This window comes from Marmota flaviventris, chromosome 2 (assembly GCF_047511675.1).
Source record: "Marmota flaviventris isolate mMarFla1 chromosome 2, mMarFla1.hap1, whole genome shotgun sequence".
NCBI lineage: Eukaryota > Metazoa > Chordata > Mammalia > Rodentia > Sciuridae > Marmota > Marmota flaviventris.
Genome location: NC_092499.1, coordinates 17,374,776 through 17,388,990, shown reverse-complemented (window position 1 = coordinate 17,388,990; position 14,215 = coordinate 17,374,776).

Genomic DNA, 14,215 nt, shown 5'->3' with positions numbered 1-14,215 from the left:
AGAAAATATGCTGACCATTTCTGTAACACTTCAGCATAATCTTTTATAATTTCCAATCACATTAATTTGTAAGTCATGATAATTTCTTCATCCATTACACTTACACTAAGCATGGTGTTTTAGTCAGCTTTATCACTTCTGTGACCAAAAGGCCTGACAAGAACAGTTACAGGAGGAAAAGTTTATTTGGGAGTTCACAGTTTCAGAGGCTCAATCCAAAGACAGGTAGCTCCCTCCTTTCCTCAGGTCTCGAGGTGAGTCAGGACATGGCAGAAGGGGGAGGTGGAGGAAAGCAGCTCAGAACATGGCCATCAAGAAGCAAAGAGAGAGCTTCTCACCACCACAAAATACAAACCCCAAGGGCACGCCACCAATGACCTACCTCCTCTAGTCACAGGCCACCTGCCTCCAGTTACTACCCAGTTAGTCAGGGGATTTATGCACTGATTAGGTCAAGACTGTCATTACCCAATCAGTTCACCTCTAAACCTTTTTTCATTGTCACACATGGTCTTTTGGGGGACACCACATACCCAAACCACATATCCAACACATGGTATGTATTACAACATGATATAGTCATAGACCTAATCTCAAAGGAGTTTGTATTTCTGTTCAAAAAAGAAAAGAAATGCATTTAAAGTAAGGACAATTAAAAATAAGAGGCCCTCTCTGAGAACTGAGTAGACTAGCACTACAGACATTCAGAGGAACATTAGGTAACTGTCAGACAAGAAAGGTTGGAAAGACATCAGGAACTTTTTAATATAGATTTCCTACCACAATAACATAGCTCAGGTTTAGTGGTTTCATTAACATCCCTTCTAGACCATGATAAACTTTCATGAACAAGATGGCAATGACAGTGACGCTGCTTGGGCTCTCTGGGCCAGGAAGGTGTTTAGAGATGGACCAGCAGCAGTTGCAGCCATGCAACTCCCCTAAGAGCTGGCTCAAGACCAATGTGAACAGAGGTGGACAGGCACTTTAATGAAATAATTAAACAATACAAATTAACATTTGTCTAAAATGCCAAAAAATGAAATAACAAATGATACTATTGAAAATGTCTGAATTATGAATCTGTTGCAATGTTACAAGTATCCTGCTAGATATTTTCATAAATAATATTTGATTTGGACAGAAAGGAGGTAGATATGAGCATCTCATTTTTCTAAACAAGTGTATCAGTTATGGTTGTCAGCTTCCAACCTGGGAAACCAACTCTGGCTAACCTAACCAGCAAAGGAACTGGCAAGAGCCCAGGAGCTACCCCAGAAAATGGGCAGAAATCAAGAAAATCTAGAGGGAGGAAACATAGCAAAGACTAACTCACAGGAGTGTTCTGGCCAGAGCCCTCTGCTCAGCACTGTGCCCCAGGGCTCTGGACAAGACCCCCTGCCACTGGACACTGTGAAACAATAAATTCATTATTAGCTCTTCCTTTGTCTTGGTGACACCTACTGAAGAGTCCTAGATGAGAGCACCAAATAATCCAAGCCCAGCAATGGACAGGACTCAGGAAGGAGAGAGATTTCATTTCTCTTTAACTTCCAAAAGGAAGTAGCTTTCTACCCCCCACAAAAACTCCCATAATTGAATATTCTCCCTAGATTACAAAGGATTTCAAGTATCAAGGGGCATGCATCCAGGTATTAGTCTCAAAGAGACTTAAGTAACAAGAAGAAAGCTATGTTCTTCAGCCTCGAGTCTGTTTAAGTTAAAACTTCATGATGTTGACTCCACATGGAGTTTACAGAGTGGTGATAAACTCTACAGAAAAGTTAAATTATAGAAAACAAACAATTTTTACATGAATGTAGTAAGGAAAGATCTCCCCCTGAGCATTTACCTCCTTCAAGAGAATAGAAAACAAGAAAATAAAATGGGATATATATATTCTCATATTCCCAGATGTCATAGTCTAGTTAGGAGTCATATAAAAACAAAAGAATAGGCAGCCTAATGGTGAATGCCTGAAATCCAGAGACTCAGGAGGCTGAGGCAGGAGCATGGCAAGTTCCAGGCAAGCCTCAGCAATTTAGGGAGGCCATAAGCAATTTATCAACACCCTGTCTCTAAAGAAAAATAAAAAAGGACTGGGGTTGTTTGTTTGGTGTTAAAGTGCTTCTGTATTTAATCCCCAGTACCATCACAAAAGTAAAATTAAAATGAAGGCCTATTGATACAGGGTTTTATCACTATTGAGTTAGTTTCAGTGCTAATAAGAACGATGAACACTCACTGTAGGGAGATAACACTGACAGTGGGTTATTGTAGTCACCAATTGTAACTATAAACCAAACCTCAGTCATCATGGGGAAGATTGCAGAGACTCAGGAAGCTATTGTCTGATTTTAAAAATAGTCGGATTTCTGTGAAAGAAAGACAAGGAGCAAATACCAGGTATGCAGTGATTAGCAGATAAACATGGAGCAATTGGGAAGAGAGAGCAGACCTCCAGCTAGATGTGATTTCAGGGAGGTTATCCACCCCAAGAGAGGGAGGCTGGCTAATAAAGAGCATGGAGGGCTTTGGGCGAAAGTCAGTTACACAACATCTGAAATACAAACAAGCTCAATCTCTGTGTTTTGTTGCTTCGGGAAAGAGTTCTATTTACTGGCTTTGACCTTCTGAGAACATTGTCCGTGGCCTTGGAGCAAAGGAGGAATGCTCCTTTCTCAAGAGAAACCAAGAGGAATGTTTCAATAAGGAATTATAAAGTACTGTGCATCAGGGCTGTGTTCTAGAAAAGTCTCCTTTAGCCCTGTTTGCCTCAAGTAGCCACCTGGAGGGGAAGACCTTCGGATGGACCAATGATACTGAGCATCAAAGCCCTGATGGTATCCACATGGGGAGACTTCATTCCTCTGAAACTTTTGAACAGAAGTAACTTTACTGGTTGAGGAGCCCTTTGCTTATGAATTCAGTAAGGACAGGCAAATGTGAACATTGAGAGAAGAATCAATTCCACTAAATCCCAGAGATCATTGATTTTCTACTCAGCTTCACATGCAAACCCTTCCTGTGTCTTGTGTGTTCTACCTGCCCTGCCACATGCTCATGCACACATGCTCGTACACACACTGATGCTCTCATCCTCTCCACCTGCTAGCTGCTCCATATTTTCAAATGGGAAGTGGACATATAACTTTCTGGGACATGCCTGGCTAATGTAGGCAAGAGCTAGCACGGCATCCTTCTGAATTGCCTTCAAATACTTTCGAAATACATCTATAACCAGGTGTTACTCAAGGACAGGGGTACATTCTGAAAGGTGCATTATTAGGCAATTTTGCCATTATGTGCACATCACAGAGTACCTCAAGACCATAGCTGTGGTGGCGAAGGGCATGCCTGACTGGCCAGCAATAACTATTACTGATTTTCCACCTTTGTAGTTCTTAATTGCTTTTAATTTCATTTCCAGGTCAATCTCATTTGTGTCCTCTTACTGAAAACAGTTACAGTGGATTTTTGTACACTTAGGGCACATCGAAGGAAAAAGTGGGAGATTAACTGAAACCCAGGAGAAAATGATGTAATCAAGAGACCTAGGAAATAGGAGACCTGGGAGGCTGCTCACGGCATAGCACGTCACACTCTAGCAGTGAAATTTCTTATAAGTAGATGAAGCATACTAAGAAGTAATGGTGAACAGCATAGTATTGTAAATGCACAACCAGAAACATAATTGCTTATTATTGTCAAGTACTCTGTACTGTACATATTGTGTGTGCTAAACTTCGACTGGCAGTCAATTTCTTGACCCAAGCATCCCCACCAGCACAAGTAATGAATTATACTCCGACATTGCAATGGCTCTGACATCATCAAGCAGCAGGAATGGTTCAGATCCATGGTCATCGTATGGGGGCACAATCACATTTCAGTCTGTCATGGCCAAAATGTCATTATGTGGCACATGACAATTTTCTCAACTTTTCATTTATTTTCTGCCTGTCCTTCTAGGTTTATAACTCTGAGAGTGGTGGGATGGCATTTCCTTTATTCGTTGTTGAATATCTCGTGTCTTTTGCAGAAAGTACTCAGTAATAATTTGCCAAAGGATCAAATGGACGAGAAGTTGAACTATTTCTTGTAGTCTTTGGAATCATTTGCTCACTATTAAACAGGTATTAATATAGCTCCTGAACTGAAGAAAAGGTAGACTCAAAGGGATTTCAGAGCTCTAATTTTGTCTGAGCTATTTAATCTTTTTTGCTTCTCTTTTTGAAGAACAGAATCTCATTATACATGGAAATGAGCATCAGAAGTTTTCTTGCTGTTTATGTCACGTGTGAGTGCTATTCTAAGGAAGGTCTCCATATTTCAGCCTCACACAAAACTGCTTTGGATACACAAGTGATCAGTATTATTTATTCCATAGATATTTGAATAATAAGATGATTACATGAATCAATGTAGAGTTATGAGTGATATAATAATGCACAAAATCAGGGGACTTTCTTTAGGCAATGAAACAAATAACCAAAATGCAAACGTGAAGATGATTTTTGCTTTGAATCTAGCAGGCTCTAATTAATATTTATTAGGTAAGGAGTAGGGTCTCTGGCTGGGAATTTAAATTAACAAGCAGATGGTTTCTCTAATGTGGAGAGTGTGGTTTGGAATTGTTTAGCCCCATTAGTACCAGCCAGTTCCATAGCTCCATCTTTTTCTTACAGTGAATACATGAAATTGTGAGACTTTGGCAATGAGCACTACCTGGAGAGGCAGATGGTTAAGGCAAAGCAATCCTGTTTCTGGGAAAGCTAACTTGTAATGCTTCATCCCAGCCCAGGGACAGATGATTGTTGGTTGTTATACTGATATGTAGGAAATCATTGCTGGAAAAGTGGATTCGTGGGCATCATAGTTGATTTTGAATGATACAATTGTGGTAGGTGAAATAACAAAACCTTCAATATCTATAATATCTTCACTAAAATGTCTCAGGAAGCCAAATGCATTGTTCTCCCTTCTCAGTCTAGGAGAACAAAAAATAGTCTGATTGTTTCTAAATTCTTTTAGAGGTAGCATAAATTGTGCCTCTGTTTTTATTGAATTATGTAAAACACTTTGCACACAATGCCTGGAATGTAGTAAATTTCTGGTAATTGCTAATTTCTTTTCTTACAATAAAACTTGAATATTATAATTTGTTCACGAGTTCTTAACAGTGTTTATTGATGAAGCACCCATTATGTTTCAGACACTTTACAAGTGTTTTGCCGGCATGGCTCTGATTAACTCTCACCCTGCCAAGGTAGAGATTATGATTGTGCCCATTTTTCCAGTTTAGACTGGGGAAGAGTGGGGAAGACACTAGGAACTCGGGTAACAACTAGGAACTCAGATCTGTCTTATTTCAAACTCCTGTTAGATATTCTACCGTTTAACGTGTTTGCCACCGAATAAGAATTGGGGCATTTGAAGCTTTGATTTGAATCATTCTACTGTGATTTATATGTGTTTGCATAAATGCCATATTTTTAGGTGGTGATGAGCTCCATAAGAATAAGAACTATTTTATTATGTGCTCGTGTCTTCTCCACCCTTGAGATATGTCCATGTTTGACAGATGCTTGGCGAGTCAGCCAGTGAATGATTACAGAAGAAATCCTACAGCATGAAGCACAGCACACCGCTCTCATTTAGCAGCGCTCAGGCTGAGGCTGCTGGGTGGCCTCCTGTCACCGGGGTCTCAAAATTACAAAATCACAAGGGAAATTGTCCTTAGGAAGATGATGTCCATGGTTCACGCAAACTCCACGATTTTAAATTTGTTCCAAGGAGTTCAGGTTCTTTTTAATCTTATCCTGAAGTTACTGTTCCTTGTCCTAAAAAACTATGAATCAGAATCTAGGAGGAAAGAAGTCCAGGTATGCTATCTCACCCTCGCCACTCTCAACTTGACACCATCCTTCCTTGCTTAGAAATCCTTGCACCCATAAATATGATCCCCATACTGTTCTGGGGAAAGATACCCCCACGGCCACTGTGGCCAACTGAACTGTGGAAAGCAAGCCTGTGGGGATCATCTCAGGGTGCCTGGTAGGAAAGGCATCCCACCCTCCATCTGCTGAAGCAGTCCTTGTTTGTTGGGCCCAGGAAATCACTTGCAAACCTCTGTTTCCCTGTGGTCATGAGGATCACTGCCATCTCAGCTGCTGTGCCCAGACCCATGGAGACAAGAACAAAACCTCAGGCCATAACATTCGTCCCTGTGATGCCCACCACCACCTTAAACACACTGCTGTTAATCTTGTCTCAGAGAAACAGAACCCATAGGAGAGAGAGGAGAGAGAGAGAGAGAGAGAGAGAGAGAGAGAGAGAGAGAGAGAGAGAGAAAGAGAACAAAAAGACAAGAGAGAGTTAGATAATTATTATGATTATGTCAATCATCACATTCAAGGTTTTGAACATTTTTTATCCAAAGAAGGGATGGATAAGAAAATAAAAATAAAGAACTGGCAGTGGTGAGGGTGTCTCTCTAATTGATACAAAATCAGGAGGAGTCAGATTCATTCCTTAACTCATTTGACCAAAGCAAGATTTTTTCTCCCCATTCCTGTTGGGTTACAGTTGCTCCTGAGCTGTCGTTCCATAAGGCAGAGAAATGTCCCAGGCAAATGTCTAATTCCTGATGTTTAAGCCAGAGAGTTAATTTCCCTGATTCACTGAAAATGAGGCTGGGCCACCACTGCCTCTGTGGGTCATCAAGCTTCCATTTGGCATGCCAAATGACCTGCCAGGAAGCACCATTCCAAAACCCAGTCTCTTTGCAATGATTCCTTTTGCTCTTGGGGTCTACATAATCCGTGTTGCCCTGGAACTTTTATTTTGGCATTTATTTGGTGGAACAAATTAAGAGGCATTAAGATTCTATTTCCTGTAACATATGAAATCCTTCTTAATTGGCCTTTTGTTGAACACTCTTGAATCAGATTTCCCTAACTTATTAATGGTAAAATGGGAATTTTTACAGTATATACATGCAGTTCCTCATTAATACTTCGCTTCTAATTTGGCAACTACAACAGCTTTGTCCATTGAGATAACTCCTCAAAACTGTCTTGAAGGAATTTTCACCACTGCTGATTATTTCAGGGGACATGATTTTACCCAGAACGTTCTCATGGGATTCTTTTCAGAATACAGCTCTTCTATGCATGCAGGAAATTCTCATCCTCATGAAATTGGAATTTTGGCTTCCTTTCTGTTGATTTTACCATGTGGGTCTCACACCTATTCATGGATTTTTACAGGAGTTGAAGTGATTGGTGGATTTAAACGCAAGTCTTAATCAAATGAACTCTCATGTGGCTATGAGAAGAGGTGGCGCTGGAAATGCTAAAACTAGGAGCTCACTTTCTATCCTGTAAAAGTTTTGAGTTCTGGTGTCACTAAATAAAGATGGATTCATGACTTCTGCTTCATGATTGTTCCCCCACTCCACTTCCATGGTGTATGTAATTCCCATCCTCTTCATCATTGTAAAACACAGTAGTTAGATTAAAGGTCTCACTCACTGCTCAGGTGATTCTGGTGTTATAACTATCGTAAGTAGCAAGTTATTCATCATGAGACTCGTATTCTCCCTCCTCACAGTCCTGACCCTGGGGGACCTCAGCTGGGGCTCAGCATCTGCAGGCCTGCTTTTCTTTTTATATATTTTATTCATAAAGATAGTTTAGGAATGAGCACAAAGAATGACAGTAGGGAGGTGGCGGTGGAGAGCAATGGGAGATGTCAGAAATATTCTGGAACTCACAAAATTCATGAATTAGGTGCAGTATTAGGAAAATTTAGGAATATTTCTATTTAGGAATTTAAGTTTTAATATATGTTCTAGCTGACAAAAATGTTGAAACAATAGTTTCTGGACTTGTAAATAGAGTAAATGTGTATTCATTCGTTTTTATAGTTCCTTTGATAGTATCTGTTATCCATGACTTGGAATTTTACAATGACAAAAATATCATCTTTTGGGAGACTTGAGGTGTTCCTATAAGAAAAAAACAATATTCACAGAGTTAAAATGCAGCAACTTTTAAACCATAAGTTCTTTATTTTTTAAGTCATAATTCCATAATTTATTGGAAATATCTTGAGAAAAGTCCATCAGCTGTTTAGACTGTTTAAAAAACTTCCATGGTTTCAACTATGAACATTAGTGTGGGTAACAAAGATTCTGTCATATTTTTAGACACCTTTACTCAAAGTAGATCAGTAGACTATTTCAGAAACCTTTTTTTTTCCTGACTTAATATCAATTATAAGTGATTCTCCAAAAACTCACTATGACAGACACACAAAGGGATATTATTTTTTCCTTAACAAGCAACATCAATGCCTAAGTTTTGGAGATTGACAGGCATGGTGCCATGTCACTATGCAGTTTTGAGATGAGCAGGAAGTTACTCCTAGAATGAGTCCACACAAACCTCAAATGCCAAGATCATAAACTATAGAGCATGGCTAGGTAATGCTAAAATATGATGGTATTTCAGGAAAGTTATATTTTGTCCAAAAAGCAATATGAAAGAGTGAAGTAATTATCTGAAGGACAAAACTCAAATTATGAACACTTTCTTTTTTTTCTGTATGTGATTCCAAATGTCAGAATTTGTAGAAACAGAAGTCAACTTAACAATTTAAAAATCTAAATACTGTTGGGTTCAACTGTTATACCAAAAAAGTCTTGTTCATTTCTGACAGCATCTGAAATATTCTCAATTAAAAAACAAAAGAAAGTGGAATTTTTAAATTTTGAATAGTGAATTATATTGCAAATTCTGTCACACCAGATAATGGTTTGAATTACAAATATGCAAAGGGGAGTCACAGACTGGAAATATAGTTAATATAACAAATTTAAACTGAGTCACTGTAAGTCACAGTCTATCCAAAAATGTCCCTAATACAAATAAATTTAATATAATGCAAAGAAGCCATAATCTCAAAATTAATTGAGTTTCAACTTTAAGTCTCATTATAGAATTTTTCAGAAGGAAGGCTGATGGAATAAGACTTCTGAAAGCTGATAGGAGGCTGATGGCATATTTTATAGGCAGAGGTCAAAATAATGTGAATTATTTAAAATTAATGTACATTTTAAATAGCATCAGTAAACAGGAGGAAGATTTGTATGCATAACTTATATTTTAGAAATCTCAACCATATTTTTTAATTATTTAGACCTAATCAAATTATATTTCACATGAATTTTTCAAAAACTCCTCTCATTAGTATTCTTTTTTCTATTTTACCTCCCACCAGTCTGCTCTGTTCAATGTGGGCCAGAGAGATCCATCTAAAAAGCAAACATTACCATGCTCTGTTCTTAAAGACCTTCAATGGCTGACTACTCCTTAGGTCAAAGGTCAGAAATTTTGATATAAAAAAGAGAATCACATGGTATGGTCATTATCCTCCTTTCTAATATTTTCATCCAGAGCTCCTGACATTCATGTGAAGCCAACTGCATCGTCAAGATGATGCCTTCTGCAATGGACAGACTCCTGTGTTTCTCCTTGGTCTTCTCCAGGACCCCACTGTTCTTTATACTCCAGCCCTAAGGAGCACTCGCCTCCTTTTCTCCCTGGGCTCTTCATTTCCCTGGGCTGTGTTCAGGAGCTCACTTGTACCTCACCCTCTTCTCCACCTGGTGGACTCCCAACCCTCCTGTCTTCCCGGAGCTTCTCCCATTAGTTGGATTTACTCCTCCCATTCCAACTTTCTCACTAGACTCAGTCCAGATTGCTGACACATCTCGCTTCTTTGTATTAAAAATATATTTTGAATGCACTTGCCTTACTAGAACAAAAGCTAAGCCAGGGAAGGATTGACTCATGCATCTTTGGGAAGTTTTACCTCAGATGACCCCAAAAAAGATGTCCAACCAACAGAAACACCAAGAAGGGCAACCTGTGAGCAGATTTGATGCCAGGATCTGGGTATTTGAAGACTCATTATCCTCCCGACTGCTGTGAAAGTCAAAGTCTTCCATAATGAAGAGTTTGAAATAGCATTGTCAAAAGGTTAGAGAAAAAAAATCCACTCTGCCAATTTCACCCTCTCCTTGCTTCTCTCCATTGTTCATTCTTGTTACATTTGCAGGTCAGTGAGAGCAGCCTACTCCTTTACAGAAACAAGAAGAGGCAGATTAATCCATGACCACAGAGATTCCCTTTGTCATCGTTTCCATTTAGCATCTCCTTGTTCTTCAAACTCTGCCAGGATGTTTAATAGTATTTTTGGTGCAATTTTTGTGGCATGGGATGGGCTGGAACCACTTGAACCAAAGCCAGTCTCCCTCTAAGACTCTCCGGTCCATCATTCCAGGAGTTTCAGCTGGGATTCTATTTTTCCAGGAGTCTCTGGCTCCTTCCCTGTGAGGCCGACCTGGCAGCCTGTGGCTTCAGAAACCAGAACTCACCATCGGTTCTGCTGGAGGCAGAGGCCTGAGCATCTGAAAGTTTCGCTTTGGATATGGCATTTACGATTTTCCTATGAAAAGGTGTCTCTTTCAGTCATTTAGAGTTGGAGACAGACCTTCCTCTACCTTCGTTTGCTGACTATTTGACTTGAAGGCCGTCATAAACCAACCCTATACACACTTGATTTATTTCTCCTTTTGGACATAATCGAGCATTTTGCTCTGGGCCCTGGGGTTGTGATGCTATAGCTAGGCCCCTTCTTCCAGATCAACTCAATTTCAATAAGTCAAACAAGCCCCATTTTTTTATCCTCAATAATTTAGGTTCCTGTCATCTCAACTACATTTGGGTTGTCCCCTATCTCTCTAGGCCTATTGATCTTTCTATTTGCTGCCCCTTTAAAAGTTCTTCAAAATCATTTCTCCCTAAACTTAATAATCAATCAATCTAAAAAGGTCTATGTGAGGAAAACAAAATTTAAAAAAAAATGCTTATGTTTTTAAAAATACTAACTTGGACACTGAACTTCCAATTCTCTCATCTGTCTGAAAATATCCACGTTCTTTTTTTTTGCATCATCTATTAATAAATATAATTGAATTAACTCTGGATGATCTCAACTGGATCAATAGATTATTGGTCTCCATGAAGTGATTATTTATTCTTATTGGCTTTATTACTGGTTCTTCAGACTCAAGTCCTGAATCACTGAGCATTTATGATATGTCAAGCACACAGTAGGGGTTCTCTGTGCACTACTAAATTGAACTTCATAAAACACCCTCCAGATTTAGCTACTATTATTTACACTTTATAGATTAAAAAACTGATACTTGGGATAATTCTCTCGCAGCTAGTGAATTAAAAAAACTCAGAATCAAACCTATATCCCCCTGAATCCAAAGACTATGCTTTTGAGAACAGCAGTATTAATTACTTGTAATTTTTAGTCTTGGAAATAATTAAGTATTTTTACCTTTAACATTATCAATGCAATTAAAATGTTAACATTATTAAAGCAAAGTGTGTGAATGAAGTTTGAAAACATCAGGGCCTCTCGGTCACCCAGAAAGAAAACCCAGATTCAGGAAGGAATGGCACATGTCTCCACATACCAGAGTTTTTACGTATAGGCCTCAATGTAGGGAAGGGCTTTAAGAGATGCTGGGCCCTGTCCAATTCAGTAAAACCTTTGTGAATATACTCACGGTTCACCAGGTAACCTTACACTGAAAGTTTCATCCCTATAAAAAGTTTAATAGTAACTTAATTTATTGAATACTTAATATTAGTCTACAACAAAAAATAATTTAGCAACTGAGACTTACATTAATTAGATATCATTTTGAGATTCCAGTAATGGAGACTTTATTAGAGTGTTTTAAATAGATAAAGTTTTTTATTCTCTTAAGGCAGAGCATTATGACAACAGTAGAACGTAGAACAAAACTATTTTGGTGACTCCACATAGAACCTCAAGGGTCTAGACTTCTAAGAACTTTCTGTTTCTAAACATGTTTTCTATTATACAGATTAACTCAGAGTCCATAATGGCTGTAGAGACTCCAGCTATTAAATTTCATTCTAGACACAATAAAAAAAAGAAGGTAGAGGGTACAAAAGGATACTCTTCTCGGGTTTTGTGAACTGCCGAGAAGGACAAAGAGGCTTCTGTTTAAATATCATTGACCAGGACTTAGTCATATGGCAAAACCTATGTTAAGAGAATCTGGAAGATATATTTATTTATCCAGGCTCACTATCTCTTCAAAGACTTAAAGTGTATTAGCAGATGGGTAAAGTCCAGAAGGGGTAGATTTCACGGGGAAAAAAGGTCTAAAAATGCTCATCATCGATAGCAATTAGAGAAATGCAAATCAAAACTACTCTAAGATTTCATCTCCAGTCAGGATGGCAGCTATTATGCATACAAACAACAATAAGTGTTGGCAAGGATGTGGGGGGAAAGGTACACTCATACACTGCTAGTGGGACTGAAAATTGGTGTAGCCAATATGGAAAGCAGTATGGAGATTTCTTGGAAAATTGGGAATGGAACCCTCATTTGACCCAGCTATCCTTCTCCTCGGCCTATATTTAAAGGACTTAAAAACAGCATACTACAGGGACACAGCCACATCAATGTTTATAGCATCATAATTCACAATAGCTAAACTGTAGAACCAACCTAGATGCCCTTCAATAAATGAATGGATTAAAAAAGGTGGTATATCTACATAATGGAATATTACTCAGCAATAAAAGAGAAAAAATCATGGCATTTGCAGGTAAATGGATGGAGTTGGAGAAGATAATGCTAAGTGAAGTTAGCCAATCCCAAAAAACCAAAATCAGAATGTTTTCTCTAATATAAGGAAGCTGATTCATAGTTGGGGGGGAGAATGGGAGGAATAGATGAACTCTAGATAGGGCAAAGGGGTGGGAAGGAAAGGGAGGGGGCATGGGGTTATTAATGATGGTGGAAGTGATGGACATTATTATCCAAAGTACATGAATGAAGACACAAATTGGTGTGAATATACTTTATATACAACCAGAGATATGAAAAATGGTGCTCTCTATGTGTAATAAGAATTGTAATGCATTCCACTGTCATATAGAAAAAATTAATTTTAAAAAATAAATGAATAATACACAGAAAAAAAAGTTCTAATGAAGGAAGTTTGGAAGTAGAAGGATCCAGAGTAGCAACCCTGTCTTGGGTGTAGGGTTAATTCTTAACCACTTATCTTTTATAGTTGGTTGCTTTCAAGTTTCTGGCACAGAAATTGCATTTGAACTTGTAGATTTAATTCCTCCTCCATTTCCTCCACTATCAGCAACAACAACAAAAACTCAGTAAGAGACAAAGGTCCTAAATAGGTAGCCACTGGTCCTCGACTGAGACTGGAGTCACTTTTTTTGCAGTTAAGTGGCAGAGTCTCTGGGTATTCGATGTCTTCAGTCACCTGTGTTCCAATGTGGACTTCTTTCCTTGCCTGGTTTTCCTACTCTTATTTCAGATGACAAATTGGAAGCTGTGATATGTCATGCCTACCTTGACTCCCACAGGCATTTTATTGAATTTAAAATTAATTAATCCCTCCTTATGTTGTTATATATAGTTATTTAAACTGATGGACGTAGTTTACCTAGAGGCACTGTTCTAAGCCCCAAGCAGGGGCCACATTAGGTACGCAAGCCCTTTAGCAGACCCTTCGGTGGTAAGACTCAAAACATCCCAATTGGTTCAGTGGCTCTTGATCATATTAGTCTTACTCATAATTTCAATATTATAAATGAACATCATGACTTGTCTCTTTTATTGCTCCTATCTCCAAAGCTTTCATTTAATTACTTATTATTGCTAAAACTTCAAAGGAATTGCCTTATACTTACAAGTATTGAGCAGAAATTATCCAAAGAAAAGGAAGGAGGATGGAAAAATGAGAGTTATATTGAGCATGGAAAGGATTAAGGAAAATTGTTTCGAGAAACCCAGAAAGCTGTATTTTCGTCTATAACTAAAGTGTTAATCTTTAGCTTTGAGGAAAGTTTAGGTCTTTGATAATGTTTGGGTGAGAAAAATGAGCAGAGAAAAAAAAGAGCCCCAGTATCCCTCCCTGTCTTTAGGTCTGTCTGTGTCACCCAGCACTGACTCATTCTGGGCGGAACCCGATACACAGACTTGGTTTTGCTGGGTCCATGCTGCAGACTTGCATTTTGCCTACAATCTGTCTTCAGAGCTTCATTGTGCTTTCCAAAACACC